This window comes from Oryx dammah, unplaced genomic scaffold (assembly GCF_014754425.2).
Source record: "Oryx dammah isolate SB20612 unplaced genomic scaffold, SCBI_Odam_1.1 HiC_scaffold_29, whole genome shotgun sequence".
In the NCBI taxonomy this organism is placed as follows: Eukaryota; Metazoa; Chordata; class Mammalia; order Artiodactyla; family Bovidae; genus Oryx; species Oryx dammah.
The window spans coordinates 72,376,726-72,389,545 of NW_024070213.1; the positions used below are offsets into that span (position 1 = coordinate 72,376,726).

General features: G+C 37.4%; 1 protein-coding gene across 3 annotated transcripts in view; it reads left to right on the plus strand.

Annotated features, from left to right (window-relative positions):
- RAP1B (RAP1B, member of RAS oncogene family) overlaps positions 1-12,820 on the plus strand; it is a 46,672-nt gene that overhangs the window by 22,715 nt on the left and 11,137 nt on the right. The window contains exon 1 of one of the 3 annotated variants that reach the window (XM_040233408.1): positions 12,313-12,380. The exons of the other annotated variants lie outside the window; for them this stretch is intronic. The gene's annotated coding sequence lies outside the window, so the exon portion shown is untranslated. Of the gene's footprint in view, positions 1-12,312; positions 12,381-12,820 lie in introns of those variants that run through there. 3 annotated transcript variants of the gene reach the window in all.

Consider the following 12,820-nt stretch of genomic DNA (forward strand, 5'->3'; position numbering starts at 1 on the left):
AGTTCCTACAGGGCAAGTATAAGAAACTAATTTTTTTTTTATTGCATTTTTTGAGATATATGCCCAGAGCATCTCATGTATGTATGTATTTATTTTTTTAGCTGAACTGTATGGCATCAGGATTTTGGTTCCCCAACCAAAGATTGAGCCTGTGTCTCCTGCAGTGGAAGCACAGAGTGTTAACCACTGGACCACCAGGGAAGACCCTTAATTTGTGTTTAATGTTAGGATTTGTGTAATTCATTTTCCATTGGAATTCATGATAATCTGTCAACAACTAATTAACTTAAATGGTATTTTATCTAAAAATAGTTAACTTGTTAGTGGCCTTTAAAAATTTTTTAAAATATTCTTTCCTTTGCTGAAATGAATTATTAGTCTTTAAGTCATCCTTTTATTTGACAAAACATTTCTGAACCAAATAGGGAACACCAAAATATGGTAATGACTAACATTTAAGGCTTTTATAGACATTATGTGTTCTTATTTAACCTGCCCACTAACTCTGTGAAAATTGGAATCACTGTTTTATAGATAAAAACAGAAGCCTAGAAATCAGTGAAAAAATCACTGGTAAATTGAATTAATAGCCAGTTTTCTAGATCTTCTTATTTCTGGAATCCTTGTTTTACAACCCTGGACTGCAAAGATAGTAGAGTTTTTACCTTTATGGTATAAGGAGAAGTTAACTTTGGTCCTCAAACTTATCTAAATGACTTCCTTATTGATAACTGAATTGGCCATACTTGGCTAAGGAAAGTTTCTAAAAATGTCAGTTGAGTATTTGTTTAGTTTCACCTTCTTAAGATATAGGATTGTTTTGTTTATTAATACATAGGTCCATCATTAAAAAAAAAAAGAGTATGTGTTTGCTTTTTAAGATAATCTTGATTTCAAGCATTTTCATGGTAACTTTATGGAAACAAGTTTTGTTACTGGATTAATACACCAAGTTCCTTTGGTTTGATGGTGTATTGTATATTATCCAGAATAGAATTAAAGCAGTCTTTAATTAGAATTCATTATTCAGTGTTTTATGGGTCAGCCCTGTGACATTTGGTCCCCAGTTCACATTTTTGCATATTTTATATGCAAACTTTGCTCTTGCAATGACCTTTTGCTTCTTTCTATATTTTACTTGCCAGTCTTAATCCTTGTAATCAATATGTATAATCCTGTACAACCAACCTCTTCATTTGGGTTGATAGTTGAAGTATATTTCCTGAGGGAGAACCTCATGCCTAGGCCCTAATCTTAAAATAGTTTGAAAGAACCCTTGATTGACCTCACAAAACATTTTGGACTAGCATGCCAGAAGGGAGAAGAAAATGTAGAAGGCTTTTGCATCTTGCCTTGGTTGTGTGCCCAGTAGTGTTGATAGATAGGACAGCAAATGAACCGGAAGAGTTTCAAGCCTTTTTATTTAGCTTTATCTGTATTATATTTGAAAGATAATTCTAAAATGTCTATAATATTAAACCTCCATTATGTAGTTAGGAAAACAGTATTTACATTATCGTTAAATTTTATTACCAAAACAGAATTTCACAGTTGGCCCTTGAGTAACGTGAAGGTTCAGACAAAAATTCAAGTGTAACTTTATAGTCAGCCCTCATCCAAGGAGTCAGCCCACCTCCAGTTGTGTGATACAAATTTATTTCTTTAAATAAGTGGACCCCACATGATTCAAACCCATATTGTTCAGTGGACAGCGATATATCATTTTATACTAATTAAGAAGGAGTATAACAATAGAATGCTTTAAAAAAAATTCTTTCTCTTTATAATTCTTCAAAACTTGATGAAACAATACATTTTGGAATTGAAAGGGACCTTAGAGTTTATCTAGTCCAGAAGTAAAAACACTGGTGGCCCAGAGTCAAGGTCTCCGTAACTCAAATAAGTGTGTTGGTTTTCACTAAGTCACAGTTTTTAGATTTGGAATGACTTTAGCTGTATAAGTGTTCACCTTATTTGGCCATAATCCACACTATTCCCTAATAGTAACACCTTGCTGCTGGAGGCGTTTACATACCTACAACTTCTAAAGTAGAGCCAAGCTTCTTCAATCACAAGATAGTATTGCCTTCTACAACCTTTTTTTCCTCTTAGAAAGCAAAACAAGAGAGTGTATAATCAAGTCCTGACCTAACAGAAGCAGAAGATATTAAGAAGAGGTGGCAAGAATATACGGAAGAACTGTACAAAAAAGATCTTCACGACCTAGATAATCATGATGATGTGATCACTAATCTAGAGGCAGACGTCTTGGAAAGTGAAGTCAAGTGGGCCTTAGAAAGCATCACTACGAACAAAGCTAGTGGAGGTGATGGAATTCCAGTTGAGCTGTTTCAAATCCTGAAAGATGATGCTGTGAAAGTGCTGCACTCAATAGGCCAGCAAATTTGGAAAACTCAGCAGTGGCCACAGGACTGGAAGAGGTCAGTTTTCATTCCAGTTCCAAAGAAAGGAAATGCAAAAGAATGCTCAAACTATTGTACAGTTGCACTCATCTCATATGCTAGTAAAGTAATGCTCAAAATTCTCCAAGCCAGGCTTCAGCAGTACGTGAACCGTGAACTCCCTGATGTTCAAGCTGGTTTCAGAAAAGGCAGAGGAACCAGAGATCAAATTGCCAACATCTGCTGGATCATGGAAAAAGCAAGAGAGTTCCAGAAAAACATCTATTTCTGCTTTATTGACTATGCAATAAAGTGTGGAAAGTTCTGAAAGAGATGGGAATACCAGACGACCTAACCTGCCTCTTGAGAAATCTGTATGCAGGTCAGGAAGCAACAGTTAGAACTGGACATGGAACAACAGACTGGTTCCAAATAGGAAAAGGAGTACGTCAAGGCTGTATATTGTCACCCTGCTTATTTAACTTCTGTGCCGAGTACATCATGAGAAACGCTGGACTGGAAGAAACACAAGCTGGAATCAAGATTGCCAGGAGAAATATCAATCACCTCAGATATGCAGATGACACCACCCTTATGGCAGAAAGTGAAGAGGAGCTAAAAAGCCTCTTGATGAAAGTGAAAGAGGAGAGTGAAGAAGTTGGCTTAAAGCTCAGCATTCAGAAAACGAAGATCATGGCATCTGGTCCCATCACTTCATGGGAAATAGATGGGGAAACAGTGGAAACAGTGTCAGACTTTATGTTTTTGGGCTCCAAAATCACTGCAGATGGTGATTGCAGCCATGAAATTAAAAGACGCTGACTCCTTGGAAGAAAAGTTATGACCAACCTAGATAGCATATTCAAAAGCAGAGACATTACTTTGCCGACTAAGGTCCATCTAGTCAAGGCTATGGTTTTTCCTGTGGTCATGTATGGATGTGAGAGTTGGACTGTGAAGAAGGCTGAGCGCCGAAGAATTGATGCTTTTGAACTGTGGTGTTGGAGAAGACTCTTGAGAGTCCCTTGGACTGCAAGGAGATCCAACCAGTCCATTCTGAAGGAGATCAGCCCTGGGATTTCTTTGGAAGGAATGATGCTAAAGCTGAAACTCCAGTACTCTGGCCACCTCATGCGAAGAGTTGACTCATTGGAAAAAACTGATGCTGGGAGGGATTGGGGGCAGAGGAGAAGGGGACGACGGAGGATGAGATGGCTGGATGGCATCACTGACTTGATGGATGTGAGTCTGAGTGAACTCCGGGAGATAGTGATGAACAGGGAGGCCTGGCGTGCTGCGATTCATGGGGTCGCAAAGAGTCGGACACGACTGAGCGACTGAACTGAACTGAAAGTATTTGATGCAGCCTGTCAGAAAGAGGAACAGTCACTATGGGCTGAGATAGTGTGAAAATACTTAAGATGTTTCTGACATTACCCTCCTAAGGACTGCATCCCAAGTATTTGTGAGTGAGGAACATTCTGTCCTGATCCCTGTGTTATTTTTTTCTACAGTGAAGGATAATAATGAATATTCTCGTATATAGAGTTAGCAAAGGAAATCACCAAGGAGCATTTTGTACATATTGAATAATGCTACCTCATAAGACCAACTATGTTTGAAAATTGAAAGTGAAGTCGCTCAGTTGTGTCCGACTCTTTGCAACCCCACGGACGGTAGCCTACCAGGCTCCGCCATCCATGGGATTTTTCAGGCAAGAATACAGTAGTGGGCTGCCATTTCCTTCTCCAGGGGACCTTCCCAACCCAGGGATCGAACCCAGGTCTCCTGCATTGCAGACAGACGCTTTATCGTCTCAGCCACCAGAAATCCCATTTATATCCCAATTAGCAAAGGAGGGACATTGAAGTCTTGAGCTCTCTTGTGGATCCCAAACAAATGTCTATAACTATCTCAAATTCATATTTAAGTTCAGCCACAAATTAATTGAACATCATCCCACCAAATATGTTGATTTAAAAATACTGAGCAGAACAAAGCCTGATGATAGAATCTTTTGTTGAAAATAGGATTTGATATCAGTTTGTTGAAATGACTGAATACTGAGCTAAATAGTGCTTTAACTTTAAGTCCTTCATTACCACCCTAATTAACATAATCTCTCCATTCCTTGCTATCTCCCTTAACTAGTTTTATACTTTTTTCTCCATAGTACTTGTCAAATTGCCATGTTTTATGTTGATTTTATTTGTCTCAACCTCCCCCCCCCAAACTGTTAATTTTGTGGGCAGGGTATTTTATTCACTGCTTTATTCTGTTTGCCTGGAACAAAGCCTGACATGTAGAAGGTACTCATATATGCCTGTTGAATATTGAGTGCTATAATACAGTAATCTTGATAGAGGGTGTCATTTCTTAGATTTTCTTTTTTAATTCTCAGGTTTTAGCACAATTCTTGGTTCAGAGTGGGTCTTCAGTAAATGTCAACATGAACTAAAGAGCCAAGAGGTTTTTTACTGCATCTGTTTTTCATTTTGTAATGGGGTTTAAAGTTTCCTCGGGGTGTGTGTGTGTGTGTTTGTTTGTTTGACTGCATCAGGCCTCAGTTGTATCGCATGAGATCCTGATCTTGTCACGCGGGATCTTTTGTTGGGGTGCGTGGGCGCTCTAGTTGGGGTGCGTGGGCTCAGTAGTTTCTGCGAGTGGGCTCTCTAGTTGTGGCGTTTAGGCTTAGTTGCTCCATGCCATGTGGGATCTTAGTTCCCCCACCAGGGATCAGGCCCATGTTCCCTGCACTGCAAGACAGACTTTAACCACTGCACCACTGGGGAAGTCCCTCCCCAATGATTTTTAGATGTATAATCTTGTAGTTCTTAATTAGAGACAGTAATGTCTCACCTTGGGTGTATCCTGGGTCTTGTTAATGTAGAATATTATATGCGATGTGTGTGCGTGTGCACGCGTATGTGCGCAGTCTCAGTCATGTCTGACTCTGCGATCCCATGGACTGTTACTCACCAGGCTCCTCTGTCCATAGAATTTTCCAGGCAAGAATAGTGGAGTGGGTTGACATTTCCTACCCCAGGGTATCTTCTTGACCCAGGGATCAAACCCATATCTCTTGCGTCTCCTGCATTGATAGGTAGGTGGGTTCTTTACCACTGCACCATGTGGGAAGCCCATTATACTTAATACAGAACAGTAAATTTTTTTATCAATATTTTATAATTATCATTCATTGTGAGTTGAGTGATTGGCTAAACTTGGCATTTTTGAGTTTATATTGGCCACTTTTTTTCTGATTTTATTGAGATAAAATTGATGTACAGCACTGCAAAAGTTTCAGGTGTTGAGCATAATGAATTGACTTAGATACATTGTGAAATGATTACCACAAGTTAGTGAACATCTGTTGTCTTATATACATAGAAAATTAGAAAAAAGTATTTTTCCTTGTAATGAGAATTCTTAAGATTTTCTCTGTTCAGAACTTTTATATAACATAAGCAGTGTTAGTTTTATCCTGTTGTACATTATATCCGTAGTATGTACCTATAACTGCAAGTTTATACCTTCTGACTGCCTTTGTGTACTCCCCCCCTTTTTTATAATTCCAACAGATCTCACCATTTTTAAGTTATAATAACATGCTACAATTACAAGACAACTCCATGACTCCCCTTTCACCTTCTGGCTTTAATTTTCATTTGTGTATTATAAATTTACTGTTTATTAGTAATAAAACTGTCAGAAAAAAACTACATTTTAAAATGATTCAAAATACTGATAGATTAGTATATATTAATATATATATTACATTTTGTATTGACAGCAGGAGTTTCCTATAAGATACATTCCAGTTTCAGAGATGTTAAAATATATTTTAAAAATGCCTCTTAGATTTTAGTGGAATATAGTAAGTATAGCTAAATTTATAATATAGTTGAGTTAGTTTTTAACATATTCTAAACTGGTTGTAGTAATAGGACTAAATTAAGGATGGAAACCCACATATGATTGGAAAATAGTTTTAGGCTATGCATTGTATCTTTTTGCCTACCATCAAAGAAACTTTCTATTAATAAACTGACAAAAACTGAATGGCAGTACTCCTCCTCCTTTCTTAGTGTTTTGTTAAACTAGTAGGTAAAAGGGCAGAGCAGTGATTCTCAGATGAGGGAACATCAGGTCTGCTACACTGTATTGAGCAGTAGCCCAGACCATTGCTATTACAATTATTTTTAAAGCTATCTTTTACTGATTATTACTATGTGCAAGGACTCTTGAGGGAAATTACCACATTTCACATGCCAGTCACTGTTTGAGGTTCTGGGGATATAATAAAAGACAAACATTGTCATTTTTGTGGAGTTTATGTTCTTTTATATCCATCTCACAACCTTACCGTATGGGTATTACTGTCTCCATTTTCCCTGTAAGGAAAGTGAAGCTCTAAAAGGTTTCATGACTTGCCAAAGATTATACAAAATCAGGATTTAAAATGTAGATGCTGTGAACCACTCAGCTGTGCTGTCAAAATTGTCCCTCTTTGGGGTTCAGTGAATGAGAACAGTTGTTTTCAGTGACTCAACAATTATCATAACACCTTTGAAATTCTGATATAACTCTACTCATCTTAAAATTATGCATGAAATTTTAAAAACTGAACTAATGGCCATTGCCAACCAGTCGGAGTTGGCATTCATAATGAAATCCTGTTTTTATCTTTAGCTTAGAATCTGTAAACAGTTTTTCAAAACTGGTGTAGTAGAAGGCACAAATTTAAAAAATAGGTATTACTTCCAATCTTGGCTTTTTTTTTTATTAAGGAAAATACTATCCCAAGAGTTGGTATTTAGTAGGATTTAAATAAGAATATTTTGCTTTTTTGTCCATATAAGGAAATATTGGCAAAAAAATTAATTAAAGAGAATGACTTACTTCATTTGTGGTTCCTTCTTATCAGTGTTCCTTGTTAGAAAGCTGCTTATTGGTAAGTTAAATTTGTTTTGTCACTGTTTTTGTATTCAAAAGTCTGTTGATGATTTTCATATTTCCTACTTGAAGATTTGAAAAGCTTTCAATTTCTTGTGAATTTAGGGCTCTGCAGTTAAAATTTTTGTTTGTGTTACTAAAATTAAATTGATAAGTGTTATTTATAATTTCCACAAGCTGGAAACAAACCAGAATATCCATGAGCTGGTGAATGGATAAAGAAAATACCATCTATATCCATACTGTGCTTTTTATCAATAATAAATAGAAGGAACAAATTACTAATAAAGCAGTAATATGGGTGAACCTGTCTCATCCTAGCAATAAGTAACACTATGGATAAATGAAGCAACTGGGAAGAAAGAAGGACCCTAGTCATCTCATTAAGAAATGTAATTCCCAGAAATGTTTACTTTTTATAGTATATACAAGTGTCCTTGTTCACAGCTTCCCATTTCTTAGAAAACAAAAACCTTTTGGTTTAGTTTTTCTTTCTAGCTTGTTTACTTTGTGAGGATCTCTGAAAATGCTCAACTATTGTAGATTTTCTAATTTTTCATTTTCAGTTTCCTGTTCAGGTCTTTAGACCATTTACAGAAAGAAAGAACATGTCTCTCTTTAAAATTTCCTGAAGTTAATATATTTTGTTTCCTGTGTTCGTTTTGTTTACAGTTTTAAATGTTGAGCAGTCTACCCCTGAAATAGTATATTTTCTAAATAGATTTTTCTTCTCTCAAGGCCAGTTTTTTTTTTTTTTTTAATTTAATATGCTGGACTGTTTGAATCTGGTCTTTACTGCCCTCTTTCTCTTAATCGCTTTCTTCTGTGATAAAATTAAGTACTTAGTAATTCAGTTGGGATTCTACAACAAATTTCTGTTCATCTACCTGAGATTTAGAAAAATCTTTAAACATAACTCCAACTAAATTCTAGACCAGTTTTTAAATTCAGTTTCTACAACTCTGACTTCTACTCTAGCAATTTAAGAGATTTCTTTGCTAAGAAACTGTCAAGAAAAGTAGCGCATTTCAGTGGTATGGTCAAGGACTAAGTGGACTAGAAAGGCATTTTGGGAAGTATAAAGAGACAGTGGTTCAGGGAGGGTAGGTTTCCAAAGGTTTGAGCAGGGGAGTAAAGGAAGGCTGTCTTAGTCATCTTATTTTGAATCTTTGGAATACCAATTAGAGGAGTTGATTATTGAATGTTATTTTTTCTCATAATTTTTCTATGTTTATAATTCCTCTGAAAGTGTTAATTTTTACATTTTAAAAGTTGGCCGTAAGTCCTGTTGTTACTCTCTAGTTGTCAGTCCCCATTTTTGTAATTTACCGATGAAAGTGCAAGAGTCAAGATTATATTGGAAGTTTATAAAAGACACAGAAGTTTTTCCTAGAAAAGGTATGGCCTTGACAAATAAGAGAGAGATCACTAGAGTAAAAAAAAAAAAAAATGGTGTTGGGGTAATTAACTGGAAAGAGATATATTGGGAACTGTTTGGATAATGGAAGTGTTTTAAATGTTAATGAGAGTTGTGTTTGAGGTTGGAGGGTATTGTCATATGCCAAAATTCGTTTAACTGTATGCTTAAGATCTGCTTGCTTACTGGATGTAAATTATTCCTCAATATGATATAAAGTGAACATGGAAGTAAGTGAAAGTAAAGGTCGCTCAGTCATGTCTGACTCTTTGCGACCCCATGAACTATACAGTCCATGGAATTCTCCAGGCCAGAATACTGGAGTGGGTAGCCTTTCCCTTTTCCAAGGGATCTTCCCAACCCAGGGATCGAACCCAGGTCTCCTGCATTGCAGGTGGATTCTTTATCAGCTGAGCCATAAGGGAAGCCCAAGAATACTGGGGTGGGTAGCCTATACCTTCTCCAGGGTGTCTTCCCAACCCAGGAATCAAACTGGAGTTTCCTGCATTGCAGGCGGATCTTTACCAACTGAGCTATGAGGGAATATGATATGATCTAAGTGTGCTTTAATTTTTTTTTTCCATTGAGGCATTTTCATATTTGTATTATCCCTAGAAAAAGAATCCCAGGAATTTCTCTCCTGTATTTTTATCTTGCTTCTTCATTGTCCGTGATGCCAGCTGAAGTTGTCAGTTCAGTGAAACCATACTGACAGGTTAGGAGCATATTATTCTGCCATTTTTCTAGATCTTTTAGTGGCACCTCAAATCTAGGGGCTGATCACTCCACACTTGTTTGACCTGCCTATGAGGTTCACAGTAGTTTTCTCAACTCTGCAATCATTGATTTCAAATTCACTAGTGTAATCATGCTTCGTTATCATAGTATCACAGAAACTGACTGGAACAAGCCTAGTAAGAACCTGTTACTTGCCTCTCCTTTCAGCGTTATTGATGCTCTTGAGAGCATCAGCTGGGACTTTCGTGTGCACCATTATAGCAGCACAGAAAGAGTTGAAAAAATTCTTTTTAACAAATGTGTTCTTACAAACAGATCTTCAGCTCTCTTGACCAAGCAGAAGTTAGGAAGGTGCCCCATAATCAGCCCCACAGTTCATGACCCTGTAATGCTGTCATGAAAGTGAGTGACCCATGGTGAAGTTTGGCCCATCACTCACCTTTGCCTGAATTGGTCACTGATTGTACTCATCTTCAACCTTTAGCGGTTGGGGCCAGTTTGAATTTCACTGGAGGCTTTTCAGACCTATGTGTCCATCCATTCCAAACAGCTCTCCCTTATACAGTGAATGTAAACAAAACAGTTCAGGACAAAACAGAACATGAGACAAAATTTTGCACAAGTAGACTAACAAAAAGCAAAGCAAGTAGCTGAAGAATTATGAACTAATGGCAAAAATACATATTAAATAGTACATTCCAGGCCAAAATCAAAAGCCTAAATTGCCTTATACAAAAACCTACTTGGTACAAATCCTGGAATAACAGATTTAACAGTGTGAGCTCAAGGAACTGATTGGAGCACACATCATTGTTGTTACCGACTCATGTGATAGGAAAATCTAAGAACAAACAAGTTGGACACAAGCAGCCCATTCAGTACGGTTGTTTGTCTGAGGGCATCATTTGGAATGATGCCAGATGAGGATCTTAAGTGGACAATCAAAGAATGAGCAATACCATTCAATAGCTGAAGTTATTGATTACTTAAGGAAAAGCTACTCTGGTCTCATATTGCCTGCCCTGATCAGAGCAGACTACTAGTCTTACAGTCTTTAGGGAATTTCAAAGTCCAAAGATCCACAAACTATCAAAGGCAGGAATGAATTAATTATCAGCTGTAAAAGCAGCATCAGTTAAGTTAGACAGTTGCTGCTTGTTGGCATTTTTCTGGGTGTTCACTGAAGTCTCTCTCTCTCTTTTTTTAAGTTATGACAATTGCAAAGAAGTGAATCAGTAAGTGGCACAGCCCAGCTGCCTAAAGGATAAAAGGTTCAGGAAATAAGTCTGTTTGTGTTAAAGGTAGTTGATTTGCTCTTTGGGATGCTGTTTAATAAATTATTGACCCCAAAGTTACCATGTTCTGTCTAGTTGGGTTCAGAAACACAAATTTGAAGATGCCTTTTATTAGAGTCCTAAGTTTATTTTTAAGTATTTCTCAAATATTAATGTAAGTCTGTGTGGTTGGATAATGTCTACATGGAGCTGAATAGAATTAGCACCTAAGTAATCCTATTTTTAAATGACTTTACATTAAAAGAAATAAACCTGACCAGCTACACATTTACAGAAAACTTATTTGTCATAAATTAAATGCACACTACCATGTGGGATATTCTTTAAAGTGAAAGGTGGTTCAACTTTTATTTATATTTTTCATGAAATATCTGGTAAGAACTGTGCAGTTCACAAAAGTTAAGGAGTGTTCCAGGACTGGAGAGAAGTCTATGGAAATGATAAGTTCACTAAGTTTAGAAATAAAATATAGGAACTAGTAAGTGGGAAAGTTAGCAACTGACTTTTTTTGGTATTTTTTAAATTTGGTCTCTTCCAGGGCCCCCTACCCCCCCAGTTAAGGAATGGAGAAAATTACAGTAAGTGATCCATGAATTTAAAGGCACAAGTGAAGGAGAAATTTTTGAAAAGTCATCCTTAGTATTAAACATGGCATCCTAAGGAGAAATAAAAGGATGGCATATAGTAGTAGTGTTAGTTGCTCAGTCGTGTCTGACCCTTTGGCAACCCCATCGACTGTAGCCCTGTTCCAGGCTCCTCTGTCCATGGAATTGTCCAGGCAAGAATACTGGAGTGGATTGCCACTTCCTTCTCCAGGGTATCGAACCCAGGTCTCCTGGGTCTCCTGCATTGCTAGGAGATTCTTTTACCATCTGAGATACCAGATAAATAAAACACAGGATTTCTTCCAAGAATATGGACCAGAAAGAAAGAACATATAAAGAGGTTTAATACGAAGAAATATGTCAAAGTGAGTCCATTCTTAATTGACTGAGAAGTAAGAGGCTATCAATAAAAGACTGGTCACAGAAGCATATTCACTAAAGTAAATGGTTATTGGTGGGTTAAATGTGTTCAGACCAGTCCTGGTATTGTGTTACTATAAGTAAAGAACTCCGACTCTTTGCAACCCCATGGTCTGTAGCCTGCCAGGCTCCTCCGTCCATGGGATTTTCCAGGCAAGAGTGCTGGAGTGGATTGCTATTTCCTTCTCCAGGGGATCTTCCTGACCCAGGAATCGAACCTGGGTCTCCCGCATTGCAGGCAGACACTTTACCGTCTGAGCCACCGGGGAAGCAAGTATCAATAAAAGGCTGGTCACAGAAGCGTATTCACTAAAATAAATGGTTATTGGTGGGTTAAATGTGTTCAGATCAGTCCTGGTATTGTGTTACTATAAGCAAAGAACTGTCATCTCTTCACTGAAGAGGATTTAAAGCCTGGTCTGGTGCCTACTTTTGTACCATAGCCACTGGCAAATTATTATTTTTTTTTTCTAGAAATGTGGGAGCTTTGTATTCTCACGTTATTCCCCATCCTGGAAACTTGCAGGATCTTCTTTCCCTCTCAGTAGTAAGCTGAAATTTTAAAATGATGAGCCTTGGTATGGGTTGTTTCTTTTGGGTTTTATGTTTATTTGATTTTCCCTGTTTCATCATACTGAATACTCAGTAGACTTTTATCAGTCTGGATACTCATGTTCTTGAGATTTACTTTTGATTCCTGACTGTTTTCGGTCTCTGTGCCACCCCATCCAAACACCACCCTCAACGTTCTCTCAGACACACAGGCACACAAACTTCAGTAATAGATACCTGGTCAGCTTTCTCTGCTAACTCATTTACCATTTATGTATCTCAGAGGCCAGCAAGTTTTTTCTGTGAATGCTTCATGTTAATAGTAAGTATTTTAGACTCTGTGGACCAGGTAGCTTCTGTTACAAGGACTTAACTCTGCCATTACAAGACAGCAGCCACAGACAATACAAATGAATGGATGTGGCTGTATTTCAG